We start from the raw sequence: 23,871 nt of genomic DNA, 5'->3' as shown, positions 1-23,871 counted from the left end.
GGACCCACACCAGTTGCAAAATGTGCCTGGCACTTGGGGAACTTCTAAAAGTGCTACAGAGTAAGAAGGTCCTAGTTTCTGATCAATGGAACTCATACTCTTGTGGGTTTTTTCCTGCCCCCTTTTTAATCCCCTGACCTATGCGTTTGCAGAAAATTATCAGCAATTTTTTTTTCACAGTTTGGATTCTCAAGCTTCTAACTGAACTGAAAGGATGGCTCACAGCCTATATTCTGCATTCAGCCTTCTCCTATTCCACTGCCTGGCATCTACTGCAAAATTATGGAACAGTGCATGAAAGGTAAACTGGAAAAATTCCAGTCACCTGAAATTCTTATGCTGCCTCTTAGAAGTTTGAAATTTTTATTCCTACACAATGATAATGTCTAAAAGAAAATGATGATTGAAGTCTACAGAGTCACTTTTTACTGCCCTCGTGTTACAGCTACAAAATTAAGGTTTTCCCAGAAAGCATCCCTCAACCCAGGTTTGTACAGAGTTTGCTTTAGAGATATCAAACGTAGCCACTTGCAGCAAAACAACAAACAAACACACTCCAATACCAAAAGTAAGGCTAACAGTATTTTTATCAAACTGGTAGCCTGTGCAATACAGAACCATTTCAATGCTCAGAAGCCACTTCAAAAACTGCAAATACTGAGGCTTAAAAGCATACTATTTTAAAGCAGCAGCCCATATTAAAACACTGCCTTGCATCAAAAGCAGTCCTGGCCATTTCTTATCCACAGCCTGCATCAGCACTTTTATCTTAAAGCATCTTATAGCGCCAAGAAAAACAAAAGGGCTATACATTTAAGAAGAGTAATAGAATTTGTCCTAAAATAAAGTCTGTCATTTTCTAATTTAAGCAGATGTGGTTACAGAAGACTGACAAATAACACACTACTGAATGTGACTTTAGAATGTGTAAGAGCGACATCTGAAAGATCATATATAGTCTCTCCCTCCCCCTAAAAAACTTCAGGCTATTATTTCTACCTGAAGAATTCAGGCTTTTATGCCATAGGATTTCTGGTGAAGAAGTCTTCCTCCCCATATGTCTCCGCCTATTGTTTCTTATTTAAGCCTACCTGATAATTATATACAGAAAAGCCAAGTAAAAGAACAGTTTCCAATTATAAAAGCATACAGTAACATTGAGAAGCTTACACTGAAACACCTGGATTCAAGGACATTAATTTACTAGTAGCGGCATGCTGTATAATTCCCAGTTGACATCTGAAAAGATAATTCATCGCTATACCTAGAATACTCTTAGTTTCTGTGATCAGGAACAATGACTTCTCTTAGTACAGTATAGGCATTTGTGAATCACCACCCAAGTTGATGATCTGAGGTGAAGGCTGTAAAATGTAGTCTACAATTAATCAATATTAAATGCAATGGTCTTCTGTGATTAGCAACAGAGTAACAAACAGGAACTAGTGAGGTGTCAGCCAAGGCTAAGATGAAAATAAATGTGAGTTAACATGCTCTTTTTAGCATTGCTCTTAAGTTCCCACCTCCTCACCATAAGCTAGCTTTGTTGGCTGAACCATATTAGGAAACCTTTCCAGGGTACACAAGCTCACTTACTTACAAACATAGCACAGGAAGAGGCACTCTGACCAAATTATTCAGGAACAAATAACCAAATGCACATACTGAAATACTATTAGACACTCAGAAAACAAGCACAAATTATTGCTGCTCAACTCCCTCAAATCTTTGCTCTTGCATTTATTAATTGTGAACAAACAGAAGCAGTCTTAAATATAATCTACACCAGCCTTTCACGTTGTGCTTCATTTAAAATAAAACTCTTGCATAACCATTTCACAAAGACAGGAGTGAATTTTCGCTGAAACAATGTGTTGGATTTCAAATACAATCAGTAACAGCAAATCTCGAGGGCGATTCAGATAATTGAAATATTAGCACAGACAGCAGATTGGAAATTAGCCTGCTCCTCTGCTTCCAAACTACTCTTTCACCTGCAGTCACATCCATATTCCACCAATATGACCAAAGATTACATTTGTGTGTCAAGCAGCTTATTACATTACATTAGCAATAGGATAACAGGCACACATTAATCCCTACATCCACCATTTGTACTTCAAGCCACTGTGCTCCATTTGGTTTCCATTAGCTCAACAACTTACATAACTTACATAACTTCACACTTTACAAGAAAACTGGGTACTCATCTGTATACTGAAATTGTGAGCAGTGTTCCCTGTAATGCCCAAGACAAATTCATCCTCCCTTACACCCCACAAGCATGCTTGGAAAACACAGCCCAGATCCCTTCCGTAATACACATAATGAGAAAAGAACTTACTACATATCTATGGTAAACTCTGAAAGGTACATATAGCATATAGAATATGCTTGCTAATAATACTCAAAATGTGAAACAGCTATCAGAAAAGCAAGGCTTAAAGGGAATCTCAGATTTCCTTTGAAATATCACCTCTCGCTGCTCAAGTTTATCTTCTTTCTTCATTTTAAGCAGGATTCATGCATCTGGAACCCCATGTAGGGGAGAAAATGCTTGGGGTGCCGTGTGAAGCCAAGAAACAGCAAGTAGGAAGAGGATTATGTACCTCCTTCCCTGTCACTTTGCTTTCTTCTGAAGCTGCTTTTCAGAATCACAACTCTGTGTAGTTAGCCCCCAAGAGATTTGCTTTAGGGAACTAACTTGAAAACCAAAACCTTGTAATTAACATTTTCATTACACTTTTTGCCTGTAGGTTTCTCTGTCCTCACTGATTTTTGTCATTCAACCACAGCAGGAACTTCTAAATCCCTTCTCTGGCGTCCACTGTCCAAAAAACTATCTTGAATGTGCCAAAAGAACTAAGCCTGGTGAAAGATAACAAATAAATCTGAACAGCCTCGTTGCTGTTCTTTATGGCTAGGAAAAAGAAAGGAGGAAGTTGCCTTTGTTTTGTTCTATCACCTTACACACATTCTTCACGATTACATGCTGCAGCATGCTAGAAGCACCAAAGTTACAGAGCTTTGCGTCCAGTTTGTCTTTATATCTTGTAATCATATGCACTGAGCTGTGCTTCAGTATTCCAGGCAAAAGCCCCATGGCTCTTCAGTAGCCAGTTTCATAATTATTTTCGGGCTCCTGTACAATTTCACTGTTCCCAAGATCCAGTGCATTTCCAGAAGTGCAAGGCTCAATGTTGCAAACACAGGTTCAAAATTCCCATTCAGCCATCAAGCTTCCTGATTTTTCTAATGCTAGCTTAATTTTAGATAACTGTATTTAGGATCAGACATCCAAGAAACATACAATATCTGTAAGTATACATTAATCACTAAGAAAAAAAGTTGCACCACCCTGATTAAAAAGTTTTGAAAAGAGGATTTTCTAAATATTAAAGTAGCTTTCAGCCTGTGTGCCATTCATCAGTTTAAAAAGCGGTACAGGCAGAGAGTTAAACAACAGAATTTTCATGCTTGAGTATTTGTAGAAACCGATTTTGCTTCCTCTTGTGCTTCATTAGCTACTGAAGTATTACAATAAAGCTAAAACAACATAAACATTGAAGTAGCTTAAGACTGCCAAGAAAGAATACCACTACATTCCACTCTGGGTGTGTGAAGCAGATTTAAAGGAAGGTTGGGTTGTTTCCAAGACTGCTAATTCCTTGCAGGTATTTATGTGACAGGAGACAAAACTATCCTTTCTTCAGTGAAGATGGATCTCAGAATGTACATCTTTTTATGAACCTTTAAGGTCCCAATGTGATATTAATGTACCTAGGTATTGCAACTGACATTCTTCCATTGTTCAGTTACAGGTAGGTAGCCGTGTTGGTCTGACGTAGTCGAAACAAAATAAAAAAATTCCTTCCAGCAGCACCTTAAAGACCAACTAAGTTTTTTATTTTGGTATGAGCTTTCGTGTGCATGCACACTTCTATTGTTCAGTTTTGTCACTCATCCCTAGCTCTCTATTGGTGAATGCTGAACTAAATCAATTCAAATAAGGAAAGAGAAGCACTCCTCTGCCCCTTTCCAGTAAAAGCAGGGCAAGTACCACAAAAAAAAAATCAATAAAACTTGGCAGGAGGAATTACAAGTAATACTTGGTAAAAATATGACATTACAGAAAAACATTTTTTATTATCTCTCTTAGGTTATACTTGAGCTATGTTTGTTCTGTGAAAATATCCTGTTTGCAAACTTTACCACAGAACAAGTTTCCTGTTTTCACTCTCTCTTTGTGCTGCAATCAATGTTGAAAGTTAAATGCCATCCTTCTATTTTTTGATATGAATTCACTTCAGGAAGAATTAGACTTTCAGTATAGTTTCTAAGTTGGAACTGTAGTCACTATGACTATATTCCATATAGTCTATATTCCATATATAAAATAATAATAATAATAATTTATTATTTATACCCCGCCCATCTGGCCGGGTTCCCCCAGCCACTCTGGGCGGCTTCCAACAAAACAGAAATTCTAAAATACAGAAATCCATCAAACATTAAAATACAGAAATCCATCAAACATTAAAAGCTTCCCTAAACAGGGCTGCCTTGAGATGCCTTCTAAAGGCATCTATATGATATTCCATATAGACTATATTCCATATGATTCGTGCACAGATCTTCAACAATAATTTAAAAAAACTCAATGTAGTAACAGTGACATTTTCCTTCCTCTCTCTGAAAACTGACATTAACAAAAGAATACATAGTCAGGTGGCAAGAATCTTGATATCAAATTAAATGTTATAGACTTCAAAAGGGCAATGTTCTCTGTAAAGGTAAAGGGACCCCTGACCATTAGGTCCAGTCGCGGATGACTCTGGGGTTGCACGCTCATCTCGCATTATTGGCCGAGGGAGCCGGCGTATAGCTTCCAGGTCATGTGGCCAGCATAACAATGCCGCTTCTGGCGAACCAGAGCAGCACATGGAAACGCTGTTTACCTTCCCGCTGTAGCGGTTCCTATTTATCTACTTGCATTTTGACGTGCTTTCGAACTGCTAGGTTGGCAGGAGCTGGGACCAAGCAACAGGAGCTCACCCCGTCACAGGGATTCGAACCGCCAACCTTCTGATCAGCAAGCCCTAGGCTCAGTGGTTTAACCCAAAGTGCCACCTGGGTCTTAAGTAAAGGGGGCAAATTTTTTAGTCTGATCAGGTTTGCATACGGGCCATTCTTAACCTTTGCTGGGGTCTATATATGTTTAAAACTCTTCCTTTAATTGCTTCACTTGGAAGCACTTGGAAAAGGTAATGGAAAGAAAACATTTTTTTTCTTCTGCAGTTTACTTAATACTGTCTAGATTAGAAGTCAAAGCCTTGAGCAATTTTAACATCAAAGTCATTGGGTAGCTAGAACAGCAACAGCACAGGGAAGCAGCTGCAGTGATTCATGCTCTGGTAACCTCTTCTTTGTATTACTGAAACACATAATACATGGGGAAGTCTTTGAAAACCTTGCAGAAATTTCAGTTGATCCAAAATAGGGAGGAAGATGGTCAACTGGGACTGGACATTATGACCATAATACACCAGTGCTTCAGTGTTTTCTTCCCTCCCTTTCTTTTGCACTAGCTTCAAGTCTTGTTTTGGGCCCAATTCAAAGTTCCAATATTAAGCTTTTAAAGCCCTAAAAGGTTCCAGACAGGTTATCTGAACAATAGTCTCCTTCCACGTAACACCTGCCACATTAAGGACATCAAGGACCTTTTTCAGGTGTTCCACCAAACAAAATTCAGCAGGTAGCTACTGACTGAAGTTTTTATTTGTTGTGTTTGCTATAACTGGTTTTAGTGTTTATATTGTATCTGGGTCAGTTTTGAATGGAAAGCCCCTTATTAATAGTAATAGTATCAATAATAAGACTTTTCAGTAGTGGCACCCTAGCTGTACAATGTCTTCTTAGAGAGGTTCCCCTGACACCCACACTTAGGATTGATCGGGACAAATTTGAAAAAGACTTGATTGTCAAAATATATCCATAATTGTTTGTTCCAAAGTATTAGTGTCTAATTGTGTTATTGTCCATTGTCCATTGTCCATTTTATGCTTTGGAGTACACAAAAACTAATTTTCATATTTGTGGGTCTTTATGCTGACTGTGCTCAATACATAAGGACTTTTATTGCATATTATACTGTATCCTTGAATTTTTTTATTATGCATATTGTGTTTTTATCTCGTATTTTTATGCTGTGACCCACCCTGAGAGCCATGGATGAAGGTCAGTATACAAATTTAATAAATACTACTACTAATAATAATAATAATACTAACCCAGACACAAGCCTGACCTTCTTATTTTAGTTCTCTATTTGCTTTACTCATTGAAGTAATTTTATTATCGTTTGTTGGACACCGCCTGGGGTGATACTAAAGGAAGGGTGATTCATAAACAACAACATCATCATCATCACACATGCAATAGAGTTTAGCTTACCTGACAACAAATGTATTTCTGAGTCTTAATCACAAACTGAAAATTAAACCAAACTTAGCCTTGACAACTCAGTTATTTATGAGGGGGAAAACTGGCTTTCACACCTCTAAACTACCAATCAAAAACCATTGTACTATGCAAAGGATTCTGGAACATGTTCTTGGGTATCATTCAAATGAGGCATGCACCGGCCCTGTTGGGCTTCACTGTTGCCCCCCCCCGAACATAATGTGACTCAGGACACACCCAACACTCACCTTATACACTTAAAAAAAAGGCCAAAAACTTGCATTTTGAAGTGAAGTTAAAGTTTTTAATAATTTTATACAAGCGAAAATATAAGGAAATTTTGTTTCCAGCTGTAACAACATATCATTACTTTATCTTATAACGTCCTATTATAGTAAAAAAAGAAAAATAAATGAACAACTTCAAGGGCTGGTGTCACATGATCATGTATCTGCTGCATCTGAGCAGGAGCGCCACTGGCAGAAGCCCCCTGGACCATGCACTTCAATTTGATTACAGTAGAATCTAAAGGCCTGCTCTTGATCCTCACAAAGATGGTGTCAGACTCAGAGAAACCATATTCCATGCAGGTCAAGACTTCTGTTCATTTAATGGTTCTGAAGCAGGAGAATATATAGTATTTCCATCCTTCCATCACTGTGATAGAAGGGTTACCATAATGCTTATTATCCATGCTACTATTGAAGGAACTAAAATCTTGTCTTTCTTAAAATGTGGCAATCCTTCTCTTAAGATTGGGTGCCTGTCCAACAGCCTGAATCCTACACTATCAGAATGCTGTTTTATCCAATAAGGAAAGACAGTCAATCGACTGAACTTTGGTAGCTCTACTTTACAGTGTATTTTTAACACCAGTCCTCTGCATAGACTTCATTATCGTGTTTATCATCATAGCTATTCTTCAAAGAAAACATGCTTTTCTCCTTCATGGGAATAAAATTCTGTTTGCAAAGGGTGGGAGTGAGCAACAAAGGGACACAATTCTCTGCTGAATATAGTATATATATAGAATATAGTATAGGATAATAAAATGAAGTTGGTGGGTGAGGATCCCAGCTCCTTTGATGACCACACAATTGTTCTTGTACCAGAGATGCTCTGTAACATATTCAAGCAAGACCGCAGCCCCCAGTCTCCAATGAAACACAGAAGACAATTGTCAGGGCTGGTTAGATGTCCTCATGCCACCCCATTCTGTCTATCTCAGATAGACGATAAATCTACTTGTCAGAGCATTTCGGCTTTAAAACCCCAATGACCTCATTGGGTGGACTGGTGGTAGAAAGCAAAAAAGATATCACATACTGTTGTATAATATTAATAGTACAGATAACTACAATACATACATAAGAGAACTACAATACAGTGGTACCCCACAAGACGAATGCCTCATTCAACGAAAAACTCACAAGATGAAAGCGTTTTCCGTTGCGCGAGGCGTCTTGCAAGATGAAGTTTCCTATGACTGCGCTTCACAAGATGAATAGGAATGCATTAACTAAATGGGTAGACCAGGTAAACCAGGAAAATTTTAAACCATGCTTCACAAGATTAATTTTTTGCTATACAAAGCAACTCACAGAACAAATTATTTTCATCTTGCAAGGTACCACTGTATCTTGTAATAAATTTTAGGCACTTATCAACATCTGTTTTCATCAAAATTGGGGAATAACCTATACCTTTAAATGACAGGGAAATTTTAAAAATGTTAAAAAGTAGGAACTTTTCACATAGAGATTTACCAAGCAAGACCTCAATATTTACAAGGAACCAAAATAGATTTCAAATTACCTCATCATACCACAACTTTTTAACACCCCTCAAATCAAGATTTTTAAAGATGAAAAATTCAACATGCCCTAGTGGGCATGCAGTTCAATCCAATGCATGTTTGATTTTGTAAGTCAATCAAATTACATTCACTGAGTCAGAGGGCTCCTCCGGATGTTATCTTTGTGGGAGCAAGAACACTGCAGTTCAAGTCTAGACTTCTTATATTATGCAAGTAGCATGGGAAGAAGCTGCATAGTTTGCAGCAGTTCTCATGTAGTGAAGCCAGCTAAGAGGGTGCCCCAAGTATGACTACAAAGTACGCTCTCTTTTGCTCCTGCAAGCATAAGCCCTAGCCAATCATTCAGATAATGCTAAATACAAATATCCATGTTATTTTACACAGACTTGTATAAACAATGCCAAGCCATTAGTTAACAAAAAAATGGAAAATATATTATGCCTCCAACTCTGTTTTTTTTAGTTAAAGTTAAGAAGAATTTAAGAAATTCCAGTTAACACCTTTTGAATTTCATACACAGGCATAGCTTGAAAGAGAACTGCTGTTTTTATATGTTGTGAAGAAGTACAGTGGGTGGGGTGTGTGTGCCATTTTAGCCCTAGTTGCCAGGTATAAGTTATCCACACATTGCCCATAAATCCACATAAATGGGCTTCAATGTTTAGCATTCAAACTCACACCACTGTTTTGTCTTTCTTTGGTGGGGACAGCAGAGCCTGTCCAAAAAATTTATTAGGCCTATGCAAGCATTTCTGTTTCTCTCTTGCCCTAGTTCTGGGACAGGCAAGTACATTTTATTACAGAAGGAGACAAAGTGGCACCCTCCTCCTGCTTCCGCACCCAAGTACAGGTATCAGGCTTTAGCTACTATAGTCCCAAGACTATTTCAACAACCCTGAGCAGAGTTTAGTAAAATCTTAACTTGTATTAGGAAAACAACATTCTCTTTTGTTAAAAACACTTCTTCACTTTCCTTAAGAAACTCACTTTATTAAAAAAAAGAAAGAAAGAAAAACCCTGAATATCTACCATGATAGAAGAGAGCCTGCCAAGTGAAGCCTTGCTACACAATAGCATTTAAAGGAACATAAAGAAAGCACAATAAAATAAATTGGCAGTACTTGAGATACAAACAACTTCAAGCATCATCAAGACATTTCAACATCTTCGCTTCCTTCCCAGTGCAGAAAAATGTATGACACAAGGTTACAATAAATTGTGATGACATTCAAAAACTTCCAAAAAACCCCACATTTCCTAAGAACTGAAGCTTGCCAAACTAGTGTCTCTTAAATTACTCCTCAGCAGGGACCCACAAATTCGTCTACCACACTTTCTGAAGAGACCATCAGCCAGTGTCTTCCTCTGAACCTGTCAGATGGGGCAGTGATCTTTCATGTGGTTGCACTATACTTTCGGGGCACCAGAGTGCCTCAGAAATGCAGCCTAATTCAGGGAAGATCCTCACTCCACTCTCTAGCTCAGGCACCCTCAAACTGCGGCCCTCCAGATGTTTTGGCCTACAACTCCCATGATCCCAAGCTAACAGGACCAGTGGTCGGGGACGATGGGAATTTTAGTCCAAAACATCTGGAGGGCCGAAGTTTGGAGATGCCTGCTCTAGCTCCAAGGTGGAGAAGGCTGCTACTTCTACACTATAAGCTGTGGAAAGGAGCAGGTGGTTATGATTGTACAGCACACAAAGAGAATCCTAGCAGTTTCAAAATGTTTTTGGTTAGCTAAGGCTTACAAATTTGGGGATCCAAATGTGTGGAGCTTTGCTCATCAGACACTATCACATTTTAAATTATACTGTAAGTTGAGTATAGCCATTTGGGAAGAATCTAAAGACCAACATATCTCAACATTTTTTGCTTTTTTCAGCCCCTGGACTTTTGATACTAGAGTGGTGACTCTTGCTTACAGGCCTAGAAGCAAAATGTTATTTCAAAAAACAAATAGGTATAGGTATGCTGATACTGAAAAGCGGGATTTAGTAAACAAAAAAGCTAAGTAATAAATAGATTCAATTGTTGGTATTATCTGTATGGTAGCAGAGCTCACAAAATTCTACAAAACCAGTGGAGGGGGGAACTAACATGGACAGGTGTACATTCACACACATGTACAGTACCTGAAAAGTGAATGTCAACTCTATGATGAATTCTTCAGCATAGGACAACAATTAAAAACTGAGAATCTCATCAATCCCCTACCCTTTAATATAAGGATTTTTTTTAAAAAAAAAGTATGTCCAAATATTGAACAAATGTTAAACCAGACAGAGGCCTTGTATAAAAATTCAGCTCCACAGCACTAATATGCTAATATTCAGGGGGAAACCACCACTTAGAATGAAATATTCAATATAAAGTGTCAATGTACCACTCAAGCTGATCTTGCATATACATTTTATAGGAAAGGAGAACATGAGAAGACCTTTTGTCAGCAGAAGGCTATGCTGGTTTTTTCTACTTTAAGTTTATTATAGAACACATCCTAGCAGCTAACATTAGGATCAAACAGGATCAGCACACCAGCCACGATTATATACGATTAGCAATTCTTACGTAAAGTTTCGTGGAAGAGGAGCACATTACTGGAAAGCAATGCATTCACTCTCTCTTAAACCCAATAATGGATTTTTAGTCTTTTTCACAGGCACAACCATTTTCTCATTACACCTCACAACTTATTTTAAAACAGAGATAAGCAAATTAATGCAATATTTCATCTTCTAAAGCCCAAAAGGTTTTTGTAAAATAGCACGACTTTCTAAAGAGATACAGATTTTTATTATTTTTTTTGAAAGAGTCTTCTTTCTTCCCCTATTCCTCTTTTTTAAAAGAGTGAGGTAGTTACTTACAGCAACATAACTATCCCCAGGAAATTCAGCATTCGTAGAGTAGCACCCAAAGTACCGGTACAGATTCAGACACAAAGAAACTAGACATTACCAGAGCCTAACAGAGTCATCTCACCACCCACTAAAAGGTGGTTTCAGAGACATGGCATAAATAAAGATTGTGTTCCGTTATGTCATCAAGCCCCAGAATTCTCTTTAGTCACTGCCCCCAATGTAGACACAGGACAGGCACATCTGCATTTGAGAATCCATGTTCCCCACTGGTCTTCAACTAGTGGTTTGGGACATGGCCTGGACTAAGACAGGTTAGCACAGCAGTGCAATACAGAAACAGAAGATAAAATAAATAATAATAATAATAATAGGGTCGCTGAATGCTTCTGTGGGTTCAATGAGGGTCGCAGAACAACAAAAACTGCTGCATCTAACTAGCCCATCCTCCAGCAACTTTGAGCGTTTTGGCATCTCCACCACAGCTTTGTCCTGACAAGTTTCCCAGGCAATGATGGGATTTCTTCCCAGGATTTCTCCCCCCACCGTCACCCTTGGGAATCTAATCCTCTGAAGGAATTTTTTCCCCTTTGGAAGTGGGGAGGGGGAGACGAAGAGAGCGGCTGTCAATCTCCATTCACAGATGCTCCCACAGAAAACAGGGCTCAAGCATCTTCGCCCTCAGCCCTTTTGCCTCGAAACCACCCAAACCGTCGCCGTCTGTACTCGGCGGCTCTTTTATTATTTTCCAGAAGCCCCCACCCCCCGGGCTCCGCAGAGCAGGTGTGCGTGCCTGGAAAGGGGAAAGCCCAGGAACTCTTGACAGCCGCCCCCCAATGCCTGCCTGCCGCGCTTGGCTAACAAAGAACCAAAGGAGGTGCGGAGGTTGGAGAGAAGGACGCGCCTTCAGCCCCACCGCCAGCCCCCTCCCCACACCCCACACTTTCCTCGCCAGCCCTCCCCTCCCCACCCACTTTCCCGGCAGCGGCTCGCTCACCCAACAGCAGGACCGCCGCCGCTGCTGGTTCCGGGAAGAAGGCGGCCCCTTCTTCTCCTGCTACCTCCTCCTCCTCCTCTTCGCTCCAAGGCACTGAGAGGCTGGGCTGCCGCCGCCGCTGTTGTTGCTGCTGCTGCTGCAAGGCCCGCGTGCCCTTGTCTGCCTGGCCCTGGTTACGGCAGGGGAGGGACCCGTCTCCTCTTGGCGCAGGGCTCGGCCAATACAACATTCGCGGCCGCCAGGGGAAATAAACAAACAAGCGAGGGGGTTTTAAATAGATAGAAATGCCAACGCAAAAGTAGCTCGGGGCAATGTCGCGAGGGCGGCGACGAAGGCGAGGGCACTTTCTCTCCCCCTCCTTCCTCCTCTCGTCTCGTCAGTCCGACCGTTCTTCTTCGCTCCAACTCCGCCGCGTCCCGCTTCCTCCTTCGCCGCCGCCGCCGCCGCCGCCGCCGCCACAAGCAACAGCCGCTCTCGGTCGTTACTCCGCCTGCGCTGTAGCGCGAGCTCGCCTCACGCGCCGGGCCTGGCGAGTGGGAGGGGAGGGAGGCGGGGAAAAGAGGGCGGCCTGCCTTCCCTCCCTCCCTCGGCGAGGATTTAAAGGGGCAGAGGCAGAGCGCGCGGCGGAACAGCTGCTGCCTGCAGGGTCGAAGTTAGAACCCGGGAGAGGGAAAGGACGGGGCGAGGCAGACCGGAGGAATACAAGGAAGGGGAGGAGCCTCGCCGGCTGGCCTTAACAACGCAGGAGATCAGCCAGCGCCTTGCCGCACGTGGACTGCCGCCTCCCCGCTCTCCTCGCGCGGCCTCGGCGACTGTGGGAAGAAGAGGAGGAGGAGGAGCAGCTCCCTCCTCCGGGGCGGGGAATATGGGAGGAAGAGAAACGGGCAGGAGGAAGCGCGGTGGCTCCGTTCTCTTCCCATGCCCCGTTTGCGCCCTGTGCTTTTGGGGCATTTTCGTCTCTTCACATACTGTGCCTTAACTCTGAGCGCAGTGGGGATTGACCCCCCCCCTCTCTCTCTCCCCGCCCTCGTTTTATTTATTTCTCCTCTTCAGCGTTAAATGGGCCAGGGTTGTCAGATGAGACAAGCTTCCGAATGCAAAATGTTATATACGCTAGGGAACAAGTTAGTTGGCAATTGTGGTTTCTTTCGCCAACCCCACCCTTTCCACAATATTGCCCTATCCTTTCTGTCCTCTCCATTTTCTCTTTTGCCACCCTTTACCTTTTTATTCTTCCATTTTATCGGATCAACCTGCATATCCATCTCATACCCACCCACCCACCCCACCTCAATTCTTTCCTCGCAACCCATTCTCACCCAGTGCCTGACTGGACTTCCGCTGTAGAAAGTCAAATCTCTGGATAAGTTATTTCCCTGCTTTATCAAATGAAAATTCCGAGTCTTGCAGCCCCTCCCCTATCTAAATAAAACACTTTTTTGCATCCAGAAACACACTTTTGTGAGAGAAACCGCCACCACTAATAATTGCTGCTTTTGTCACTAATTTCCCAAAGAGGTGCAGCAGGAGGCCCTCTGAGCGAGGCGCTTTTCATACAGCTTTTAATCTCATATCTCTTGTCATTGGTTTTGACAGACTACACATTTGTTCCTCTCCTTTGTTTTCCTGTTATCTCAAACTCGAAGAAGTGCTTAAGGCTTGACAATCTGAAAGTACACAAGCCTTTGCAAAATCAGAAGCCGCAGATTCTTTGTACCAGGGATGAGGAACTTGTGGTCTCCATACTCTCCCAAACTATAGCTCCCATCATTCCTGGCCACTGGCTATCCTGGGACTGTATCCAATTAAATCCATTCCAAGAGTAGACTTAAAATTAATGAACCTAAATTAGTCATGTCTATTAACTTCCTTAGGTCTGTTCTGAGTAGGACCAGCACTGGATACCACCTCAAGGCCACAGGTTCTGCTCTGTGTTCTTGCTCAGGTGGGTGTTTTCATGAGTTAAATTACACTTTGATCACACTTTCTGTTTTCCAGTGCTCAAATAAACCAAGGTGAAACAAGATGTCTCTTTTATGAAGGCCTGTTTTGTATTCATTGGGGGAGGGGTGTAATATTTGATACATTTATGTATATTATTCTGTGTGTTCATAAAAAAGGGTAAAAAAAATTCCTTAGTGGCAAGGTGATTATGATAGTATCACCATATTTAAAATTGGCTACACAGCTTAGGTCCAAGCTATCTGAAAGATTGTTTTGGCTCATATGCAACTGCATATTTGTTTCTTTGTTTACCTATGCAAGACACTCTTTCTTAGCACCCACAATTGTTGGGGTTTCATATTGGCTATTTGTGTCTGGAGTCCCAAGACGAGGATTGCCCCTCTTCTGAAGTCTAAGTGTGCAAACATAAGGCTACAGAGATGTAGCTACATACCAAGGGCCCTGCCATCTAAGCAAATTCTCCCTCATGGTAGTATGCTGTGTACACTATATCCTATGATCTTGTGTTGTAACATGGGTGGGGCAGTTGTCAACTCAGGGATGTCTGTAAAAAAAATTTTTTTTAATCCCTCCTATTGCATCAGGTCTGAGCTGATGTAGAATCACAGTGTCAACAAAAGTGTGGCACTTCAAGTCAAGCATGTCAAGAGCTTGATGTGTCTCGCTGTTCCTACTGCCTGACAACCGTGTCACCTGGCCTATCTACTGGAAATTCTCCATGAGCAACCCAGAATCCATTGGGTAAATGTGTGACTCAAATTGGGTCTACTAGACCCAACATTTTAAAGCAATGTGGACTAAATTCGCTTTTGGGGGCCCTCCGGGATTAGGGGCTCGGAAGCTTAAGCTTCATTAGTTTCATAGTAGATCTGCCCCTGGAAAGGAGGAAGAGAGTTTTGGGTAGTACTGTTCCCATAAGTGTACAAACTTTCAAAAACAGTAGGCGCGAACAAAGTGCAAGTTTGATTCATATGGTTCAGTGAAAGCTAAGAGGACTCCTCCCATTTGGCTTCCTGACAGGCACTTTGCTTGTCCCTTAATAATAAACACACTCCAAATGCAATTCAGCAGCCCTTTAGAAACCAGTCTATGATTCTATGATAGATTCTATTATTCTATCTCTATGATTCTATGGTGGAGTCTCCTTCTTTGGAGGTCTTTAAGCAGAGGCTTGACAGGCATATGTCAAGAATGCTTTGATGGTGTTTCCTGCTTGGCAGGGGGTTGGACTGGATGACCCTTAGGGTCTCTTCCAATGCTATGATTCTATGATTCAGTCATTTCCGGCATTTTACACATGTGCATTGCAAACATTAAAAATATATGCTAAAAATGACCAGGGGGCAGGGAGGGAGAGGACAGGTCGCCTGTAAGTGCTGCCCTTTTAACAGCCTTGATGACACAATGTCAGCCTGTGCACCTTCCAGGATAGCGTTAAATTCACAGGTGCCTGCTTAAGAAACACCCTGAGCCTTTATAAATAAAATGAGTGTGTGTGTGTGTGTGTGTGTGTGTAAAACACACAGTGTATAAGTATGCACAAAATGGCAGGAAACATTTTGGTTGTGTATGTCATCCAGAGTGGCTGGGGCAACCCAGCCAGATGAGCAGGGTACAAATATTATTATTATTCCTGACTGAAGTATAACTAGCAATGACAAGGTAAGGAAGGCTAATGTAACACACAATATGCTTGCTTGTCTGAAAAAAGAGAGACAATGCATGTACTTTTGTAAATCAATATAATATATATATATATATATATATATATATATATATATATATATATATATATAAAGCTTGCTTGTATTTGGTCCAAGGACATGACTACATGCTAGCTGTCAACAACACATTACCTATTCAAAATGCTCTGTGTATAAACAGCATCTATTCAGAGGCAGGAAACAGCTGCATTATCCACTAAACGATTTCTACTGAGACAGGAAAGCAAAAGGTGAAAGAGCTGTACAATATTTCCCCTGCTGTTTGTAACATACCCTCCAACATTTCTCTGATGAAAATAAGGGCATCCCATTCCATAATGATAATTTTACTGTTTATACCCCACACATCTCACTGGGTTGTTCCAGCCACTGGGGGCAGCCTCCAACATATATAAAAACATAATAAAACATTAAACATTTTTTTTAAAAAAACACTTCTTTATGCAGGATTGCCTTCAGACGGCTAGGGGGTCAGATAACTCCATACCCTCCAACATTTCTCCAAAGAAAATAGGGACATCCTAAGGAAAAGTGGGACATTCTGGGATCAAATGAGAAACCAGGGCGGCTTCTTTAAATCAGGGACGTCCCTGGAAAATAGGGGCACTTGGAGGGTCTGTTGTAAGCAATATATGCTTCAGTTTGATTTGTGTCGTCTTTCTGCAACAAGAAGCAAAAACGCAGAGGAGAGGACTGCAGGGGGTCTCTCTACCACCTGTAGAGACTCCCTAGGTTTTGCAGGGAAAACGGGGTGGGGTGGGGTGTGTGTCGAAACTACCTCCTGCCTCACATCCAAAACCATCCAAGGCTGACGGCTGGACGTACGTGTCGCCCTCATGCTGCCAGGAAGGGAACCATGGCAGCGGAGAGATGCACAGGCAGAAGCTGTCAGCCAGCTGGCACTGGGAGTTAGGCTGAAGGAAAGCAATGAAGCAGACAAGCACTTGCTTCCCTCTAGCTTGGGGCCTAATGGGAAAGAAAGGACCTGGCTGTGGAAAATAAACAGACTCCTATCTTCCAAGCCTAAATTCCCACCCAAACAGACCCTGTTCATCAATGTTTTCAGACATGGAACGTTTGGAGGCCCATCTCTCTCTCTCTCTCTCTCTCTCTCTCTCTCTCTCTCTCTCTCTCTCTCTCTCTCTCTCTCTCTCTCTCTCTCTCTTTGTGTGTGTGTGTGTTTTGTGTGTGCACCATATATTTGAATGGTGGTAGTGCTGCTGTTTTGACCCATCTTAGGTCAGGCTAAAACCCTGTACTGGCTCGCAACACACCTGCCGGAGACCAATGCTTTAAGCTGTGAAATGATGCCTGCCATTTTAGAGTCTAAAGGCTCATGGGGGTGCGGTGAGGTGCAGTGGGTGGGGAAATTGGTCTTGGAGGGCATGCTTGAAGATTCGCATTCAGAACAACCTGTCAATAATCATGTCAGTTGATTGGCAGGATGCGAGTGGTGCTGTGGTCTAAACCACTGAGCCTCTTGGGCTTGCCGATTAGAAGGTCAGCAGTTCGAATCTGCTCTGTCCCAGCTTCTGCCAACCTAGCAGTTTGAAAGCATACTAGTCCAAGTAGATAAATAGGTACTGCTGCGGCGGAAAGGTAAACAGCGTTTCTGTGTACTCTGGCACTCGCCACAGTGTCCCTTTCTGCCAGAAATGGTTTAGTCATGCTGGCCATATGACCCAGAAAACTGTGGACAAACGCTGACTCCCTTGGCCTGAAAAGCGAGATGAGCACTGCACCCCATGGTTGCTTTTGATAATAATAATAACCATCCAGGGGTCCTTTACCTTTACCTTTTTACTAGTTAATTGGCAAGTGTGTTGTCCTGGCCACCTGACAAAGTTGGCCCATGATTTGGCCCAAAAGGTTCCTGAAAGTTTTCACAATGCCCCAAGTTTTCACAATGCCTTTGGCTCTGAGGGATTCTGAGTAACTCACCACTCCTATCTTCTCTGCCCATTCCCATAAGCAGTGGCAAGATTTAAAAAAAATGGCAAAAGGCTAAACACATGCAATATCTACAGAAGAATATGAGAAAATAAGAAGAGGCTTGCTGAGTCAGGCCAAAGGTCTACTGAATCCAGCATCCCATTCTCACCGTGGCCTCAGGGAATCCCACAAACAGGAACTGAATACAACAGCACTCCTCCCAGAAACTGGTATTCAGAGACATCCCTGAAATTGTAGTCAGTGTTTCAGATGGAAATCAGATTAAAATCTGAGGTTTCTCCCCGCCCCCAACTGCTTAACCTGATCCAGGAAGCAATTTCATGGGCGTCAACTGTGCAAAAGTACTACTAACCATGCCAATCCCGCTTTGTCAACACACCTTCTATTTTTAGCAAATATAGACTAATATAAACATTTAGCCTTTTCAGATCTCGGTGTGGGAAAAGGCACACTGCTTGGGGAGTGTTCTCAAAGCCTTGGAAGCAATTGCTATGGTTGGCTCTTGAGCTTTCCTCCTAGATGAATGGTATTGCCATTCATAACAACCAAAAGGAACTTTAATGTAATGCATGACAATGACAGTGCGTTCTAACAAAGTACTAATGCGGTACTAGTTACAGGTAGGTAGCCGTGTTAGTCTGACGCAGTCAAAACAAAATAAAAAAAATCCTTCCAGCAGCACCTTAGAGACCAACTAACTAGTTGGTCTCTAAGGTGCTACTGGAAGGATTCTTTTACTAATGTGGTGACACGCACGATAATGCCATTTGTTCAAGGTCTCACCTTGAGTTTCTTATTTTGGAGCTCCTCAGGTGGCAAACCTATTTGCCTTTCAGCCCTTGTTCAATTGTTTGAAAGTTGGTTGATTGAAAAATTAAAACTAAAGTAACTAATATCTGATCAGTGAGTGCCCTCTAGTGATGAAAAATATTTAAATCCTCTGCCTTTAGATTGGAAATTCCCTATGACATCTGCCTGTTTACAGTTTCTAAGCACCGCTCTTTAAACCCAAATGTGAAATTTTATCTGGATCTGACTCAGTATAAAATCTGTGTTTCTACCTCCAGAATTAAGCACAATGCACAAATGCAAGCTGGGCTGCGCAATCCTATATTCATATTAACCCAGCACAGGAGATATGCCACCACTGCACTGGTAGAACGGCCACTATATCCAATCCATGCTCAATCCAGGGCAAGAGGAAAACACCCTAGCAGAAAATGCAGAAGCCACTCAGGAACTATACTGACAATAATGCCCACAAGCTGCCTATGCAGGGACGGACAATGAACTGATGACAATGGGAACATAGCATGACTAGTGGCTTTTGCATGTGCTGAGGTCTGTCAGGGCTGGTTCAGCATGAAGACTCGGAGAATTCTTTATACAAGACAACAGAACACACACAAACCTACGGCAGACCCTCCAAGTGTCTCTATTTTGCAGGGACAGTCCCGGATTTACAGAAGCCATTCCAATTTCTGATTCTATCCTGAAATGTCTTGCTTTTCCTTAGAACGTCCCTATTCTCATCAGAGAAATATTGGAGGGTATGGAGTTATCTGACCCCCCAAGCCATCTGAAGGCAGCACTGTATACGGGAGGGTTTTTTTTAAAAAAATGTTTAATATGTAATGTATTATTATTATTATTATTATTATTATTATTATTATTATTATATATGTTGGAAGCCACTCAGAGTGCCTGGGCAACCCAGTCAGATGGGTGGGATATAAATAGTAAAATTATCATTATGATTATTATCATGGAATAGGACATCCCTATTCGGAGGGATGTTGAAGGGTAGGCTATGCTATGACTGGCCCTGGTAAAGACATTCACAGAACTAATGATCTGGGTCTCCCACTTCCTGCTAAGCCTCCTCCCCAGTCCCACCCATGTGTCTTCCCAGCAGTCTTAAACTCCACTGGGGAGGGGCCCTCTGAGCTCTCTGCTCTATAACATGCAACACCCTCTGAGTCCTCCTCAGAGACAAGCGGGGAGGAGTGCTAAACACAGTAGGACCTGCCTGTTCCTGTGAACCTGTCTCAGCTTCAGCCCCCACCTCCTCCTCAGCTGCCTATTCCACGTCTGCAGTGTTTTCCGTCTCTCTCTCACTCAAGCCTGTTTCTTGTTTAGCATCCCCCCATTCCTCCTCTGTCTTCATTGCCCCACTACCACGCTCCCAGCTCAGAGCTCTTCTCTTCTGCGGCTTCCCTAGGTGAGCCTCGGGCTGTAGCTCCCCACCATTCCTCATCATCCAGCCAGTCCCTGACAGTGTCCTCAACGCCATGAGTTCATAGGCTCTTTCTCTATGGACAACATATGAGCATTATCATCCTTTGAGTCCATGGTGGGTTGCCACTAGTGGTGTACTGTGGGTTGCCAGGGGCATATCTGCTCCTTTTAGAACATTTTTGTATTTTTCTGGTTGTGTTCTTTGCCCTTCCTTCCTATGATAATCTTGTCCAGGATACTGTGGCCATTCAGCCAACAGCGCTATATTCTCTCAAAGCATAATTATAGTTATGAGTTGCTCTGCAAATTACTTCCTTGCTGTCAACATTGAACGTGAGCTTTCAAAGTAGCTTTTATCGTTGTCTAATCCAAGAATGGGGAATGTGTGGCCTTCCAGCTCCTAAACCAGGCATCCCCAAACTTCGGCCCTCCAGATGTTTTGGACCACAATTCCCATCATCCCTGACCACTGGTCCTGTTAGCTAGGGATCATGGGAGTTGTAGGCCAAAACATCTGGAGGGCCGCAGTTTGGAGATGCCTGTCCTAAACTGTGACACTCCTTTCTTCACATGGCAACTATATTTTCTGTGCTCTATGATTTTACACACTGCTGCAGAAACTGTCAGTTTCAATTCGAACTGTAAAGGCTTTCACTTCCAGCCATTTTTGAAATTATGTAAATAAGGCAGATGTTTCTGTTTGTTTACTTTGCCTTGTAATTAGAAGAGAACGCTTTAAAAGTATGTGTCAAGACAACATTTTTTTCTGTTGGTATAAACTATATGCTCTGCGTTCAGGTGTTTGTTGTGGGGTTGTTTTTGTTTTTTGGTCTGGTTAACCCACATATAGCAATTGAAAGGACCCAGGAAAGAGGAAATCTCCAATTAACATCAATGCAAAACTTAATGCATGCTAATTTCAAGGGCAGCTCATTTAAACCATGGTCAGCCGATTTCTGTATTTCTACAGGGTTAACTCTTCAACATCTGGCTTGTTCCAAACATTATCAGAGTTCAAAAGCTTTTCTTCCAGCAATCTCCAATGCTGGCAACAATCCCAGATATGTGGAATGAAAATTAAGCATCTATGTAGTATATGCATGTGTGTGCACACAGAAAAGCATGCCAGCCAAAATAAGTACGGTAATCCCACAATCCACTGGCAAACTGTCCTACACAAACCACCCTGGAACTACGGTAATAGAGTCTATGCCAGGCTTCCTCAACCTCGGCCCTCCAGATGTTTTTGGCCTACAACTCCCATGATCCCTGGCTAGCAGGACCAGTGGTGAGGGATGATGGGAACTGTAGTCTCAAAACATCTGGAGGGCCAAGGTTGAGGAAGCGTGTTCTATGCAAACGCTGACAAGTCGAAATTGACTTTCATGTGACTTTAAAATATCTAACATTTCAGAAAAATATTAGATTTCGGAAGCTTCCCCATGGCAAACTCAGCATGTGCATCTTGTTCTTAGCATGTGAATGACAGAATCACTTTCCTTGAAAGTGCAGCTGTGCTCACTGAGACTTATTCATAGTAAATATGCTTAGGATTTCATCATGTGTGGATGAAGAGAGCTGGGGATAAGAACACAAGAACCGCCTGCTGGAACAGGCCAATAGTCCATCTAGTCTAGCATGCTGTTCTCACAGGGGCCAATCAGATACATTTCACTCATCTCAAGGAGACACATGGCCAGTTCCCTAATTGGAACCACATTTTTCAGCTGCGATGTTATGGGGCCTATCATCAGACCCAAGGTCCTGAAAAGTTGTTGGCCTCCAACTCCCATCAGCCCCAGGCAGTATGACCGACAGTCAGTCAGGGGTGGCAGGACTTGTATTCCAACAACATCTGGAGGGCCAAAGCTTTCCCAATGCTGTTTCATATTGCATTTTAATTGTTATATGTGTTTTGCAGGCTGCCCAGAGAACTTATGCTATGGGGCGGTTATGTAGATCCAGTTGAGAACAATAAATAAATCTTAGCATCCATTTGCAACATCAAAATGGCTCAAAGTTGCATTGCCCAAACTTGTCTTGCCCAGGTGTTTCCGGCAGCACAAAAAGTGGGTACCATATGTTGCAGGGCAGACCTTCATGAAGCTTGTACGTAGGAAATATGCTCAATATTTCTCTGATCAGTTTGAGGTTATCACTGAATGCTCTCTACTGCATCCTGTAATAATAAAACCCAAACTGTTTTATTGCCTGCGAGTCGGATCAGAGGGGAGATACTGTTGCTCCATGTTCGGAGCACCATCAGCTTTTGCACCTTCTGTCACAAACCTTGCAAGAATAGAGGAAACTGCCCAGAGCAAGCAGGTTAGCCACCCTTTGGAGGAACAGCTGGGTGCACCCAGGTGACTTCAAGTTATCGCAGAACAAGTGGTGGGATGGATCCTGTACCTGGGGGAGAGCAGTCCATATGATGAGCAGAGGCAGACTCACAGAGAGTGATGAGTAATAGTCAGCAGCTGGGGCAGATGGTTCCTGGACTTAGAAACATAGAAGGTGTTGCGAGGAGGCAAGAAGAGGGAATGGTACCAAATGGGTGCTCTGCCAGTACTCCACCCCTTGCCCCAAGCCACCCATTGAGGGTTGGGGGGGGGGGACCAGAGAGACTGCGATTATAGTCTTTCCCTTCCTTGGGGTTGTAGTGAAGCTGTGTGCTAAGTGGTTGTCTGTTCTATGCATTCAAGCTGTGAGCAGAGGCAGATTTAGGGGAGAGCGTCCAATTTGCCTGCACTGGGCGCAGAGCCAAAAGGGTGTTGCAGGGGGCAAAGCAACAATGGCAAACAAAGCAAGAGGCGGGGAAGGGGGAGTGAGCTGAATTTTGGTGTTGCACCAATTTTTAAAGCCCAAAGTTGACAACTGCTGTGAGATGCTTACCTGTCTTTGTGACATTGGTTAGACTAGACTAGAGTGTCCTTTGCCAACAGAGGGAGCCTGTTGGGAGCAAATGTTACAGCAGTAAGGTCAAACAAGATGTACTCTTGCTGTATATAGGAGAATGGAGAAAGGGAGTGAGACATGAGAACAACAGTTTTATGTCCCAGCATGTTTGCCCCTTCCCTTGCTTAATTGTATTAGGTGGCCTATCCTAGAATCCCCAGTTGCTTGAATTGAGTTTTGTATTGGGTATTTGGGAGGCTGTTTCACACACAATCCCTTTGTGTGCAAAGTGACCTTCCTCACTTTTCCCCATCACCAAGTCCCCCCACTCCCGGCACAAATTCTAAGTGTCTACAGCACCAGGCCACAAAGATATAGTCCATGTGCTGCATGCCCCATCATCTGAGTTGTGGTCTCCCCACCCCTGCCATCATCTGCAATATGGAGATAGTGTTGCTGGCCAACCTTACAAGGCAGTTGTAAGGATTATTGAGATACCATGTATGAAGCTTTTCACAAAAGGGATTTTTCACATTTGTTTATTTGAATAGCTTTTCTGCAGGAAAGGTTCTCAAGCAAGACAGTCCCTGTCCCTGCTTACAGGAGACAAAAGGAAAGCAGATTGGGAGGGAGGAGGAAATAAACAAACTCAGGTGCAAGTTCTTACGTACTAAGATCCTAGTGATGTCCAACCTTAGTCATACTCAGAGGCCCACTGTTGGCTATCACTGGCATTGAGCTGTAGGGGCAGCAGGCGTGAGGGTTATTCAAAAAGGCACATGGGGAAATACTGCAAGGGCAAGAAAACTCACAGTACGCTCCATCCCCTCCTCTCTTATTCAGACCCCTCCTTCCTCCTCCTCCTCCCCGCGTCCCCCGTCTCGCGGCAAGTGGCGCGGATCAGCGTTCCCCGCGCGTCTCTCCTTCCCGCGGAGCAGCAGCGCAGCAGCGGAGGCTCCATCGC

The 23,871-nt window shown here is 42.7% G+C and overlaps 1 protein-coding gene across 1 annotated transcript in view; it reads right to left on the bottom strand.

Moving 5' to 3' along the window:
- SUSD6 (sushi domain containing 6) overlaps window positions 1-12,909 on the bottom strand; it is a 61,067-nt gene extending 48,158 nt beyond the window's left edge. Inside the window, exon 1 of the mRNA XM_035113478.3 lies at window positions 12,133-12,909. The gene's annotated coding sequence lies outside the window, so the exon portion shown is untranslated. The remainder of the gene's footprint in view (window positions 1-12,132) is intronic.
- Window positions 12,910-23,871: the final 10,962 nt, after the last annotated feature.

Source organism: Zootoca vivipara, chromosome 1 (assembly GCF_965207765.1).
Source record: "Zootoca vivipara chromosome 1, rZooViv2.hap1.1, whole genome shotgun sequence".
NCBI lineage: Eukaryota > Metazoa > Chordata > Lepidosauria > Squamata > Lacertidae > Zootoca > Zootoca vivipara.
Note: the sequence above shows the minus strand (reverse complement) of the source record. Positions and strands in the feature narration are given on the sequence as shown.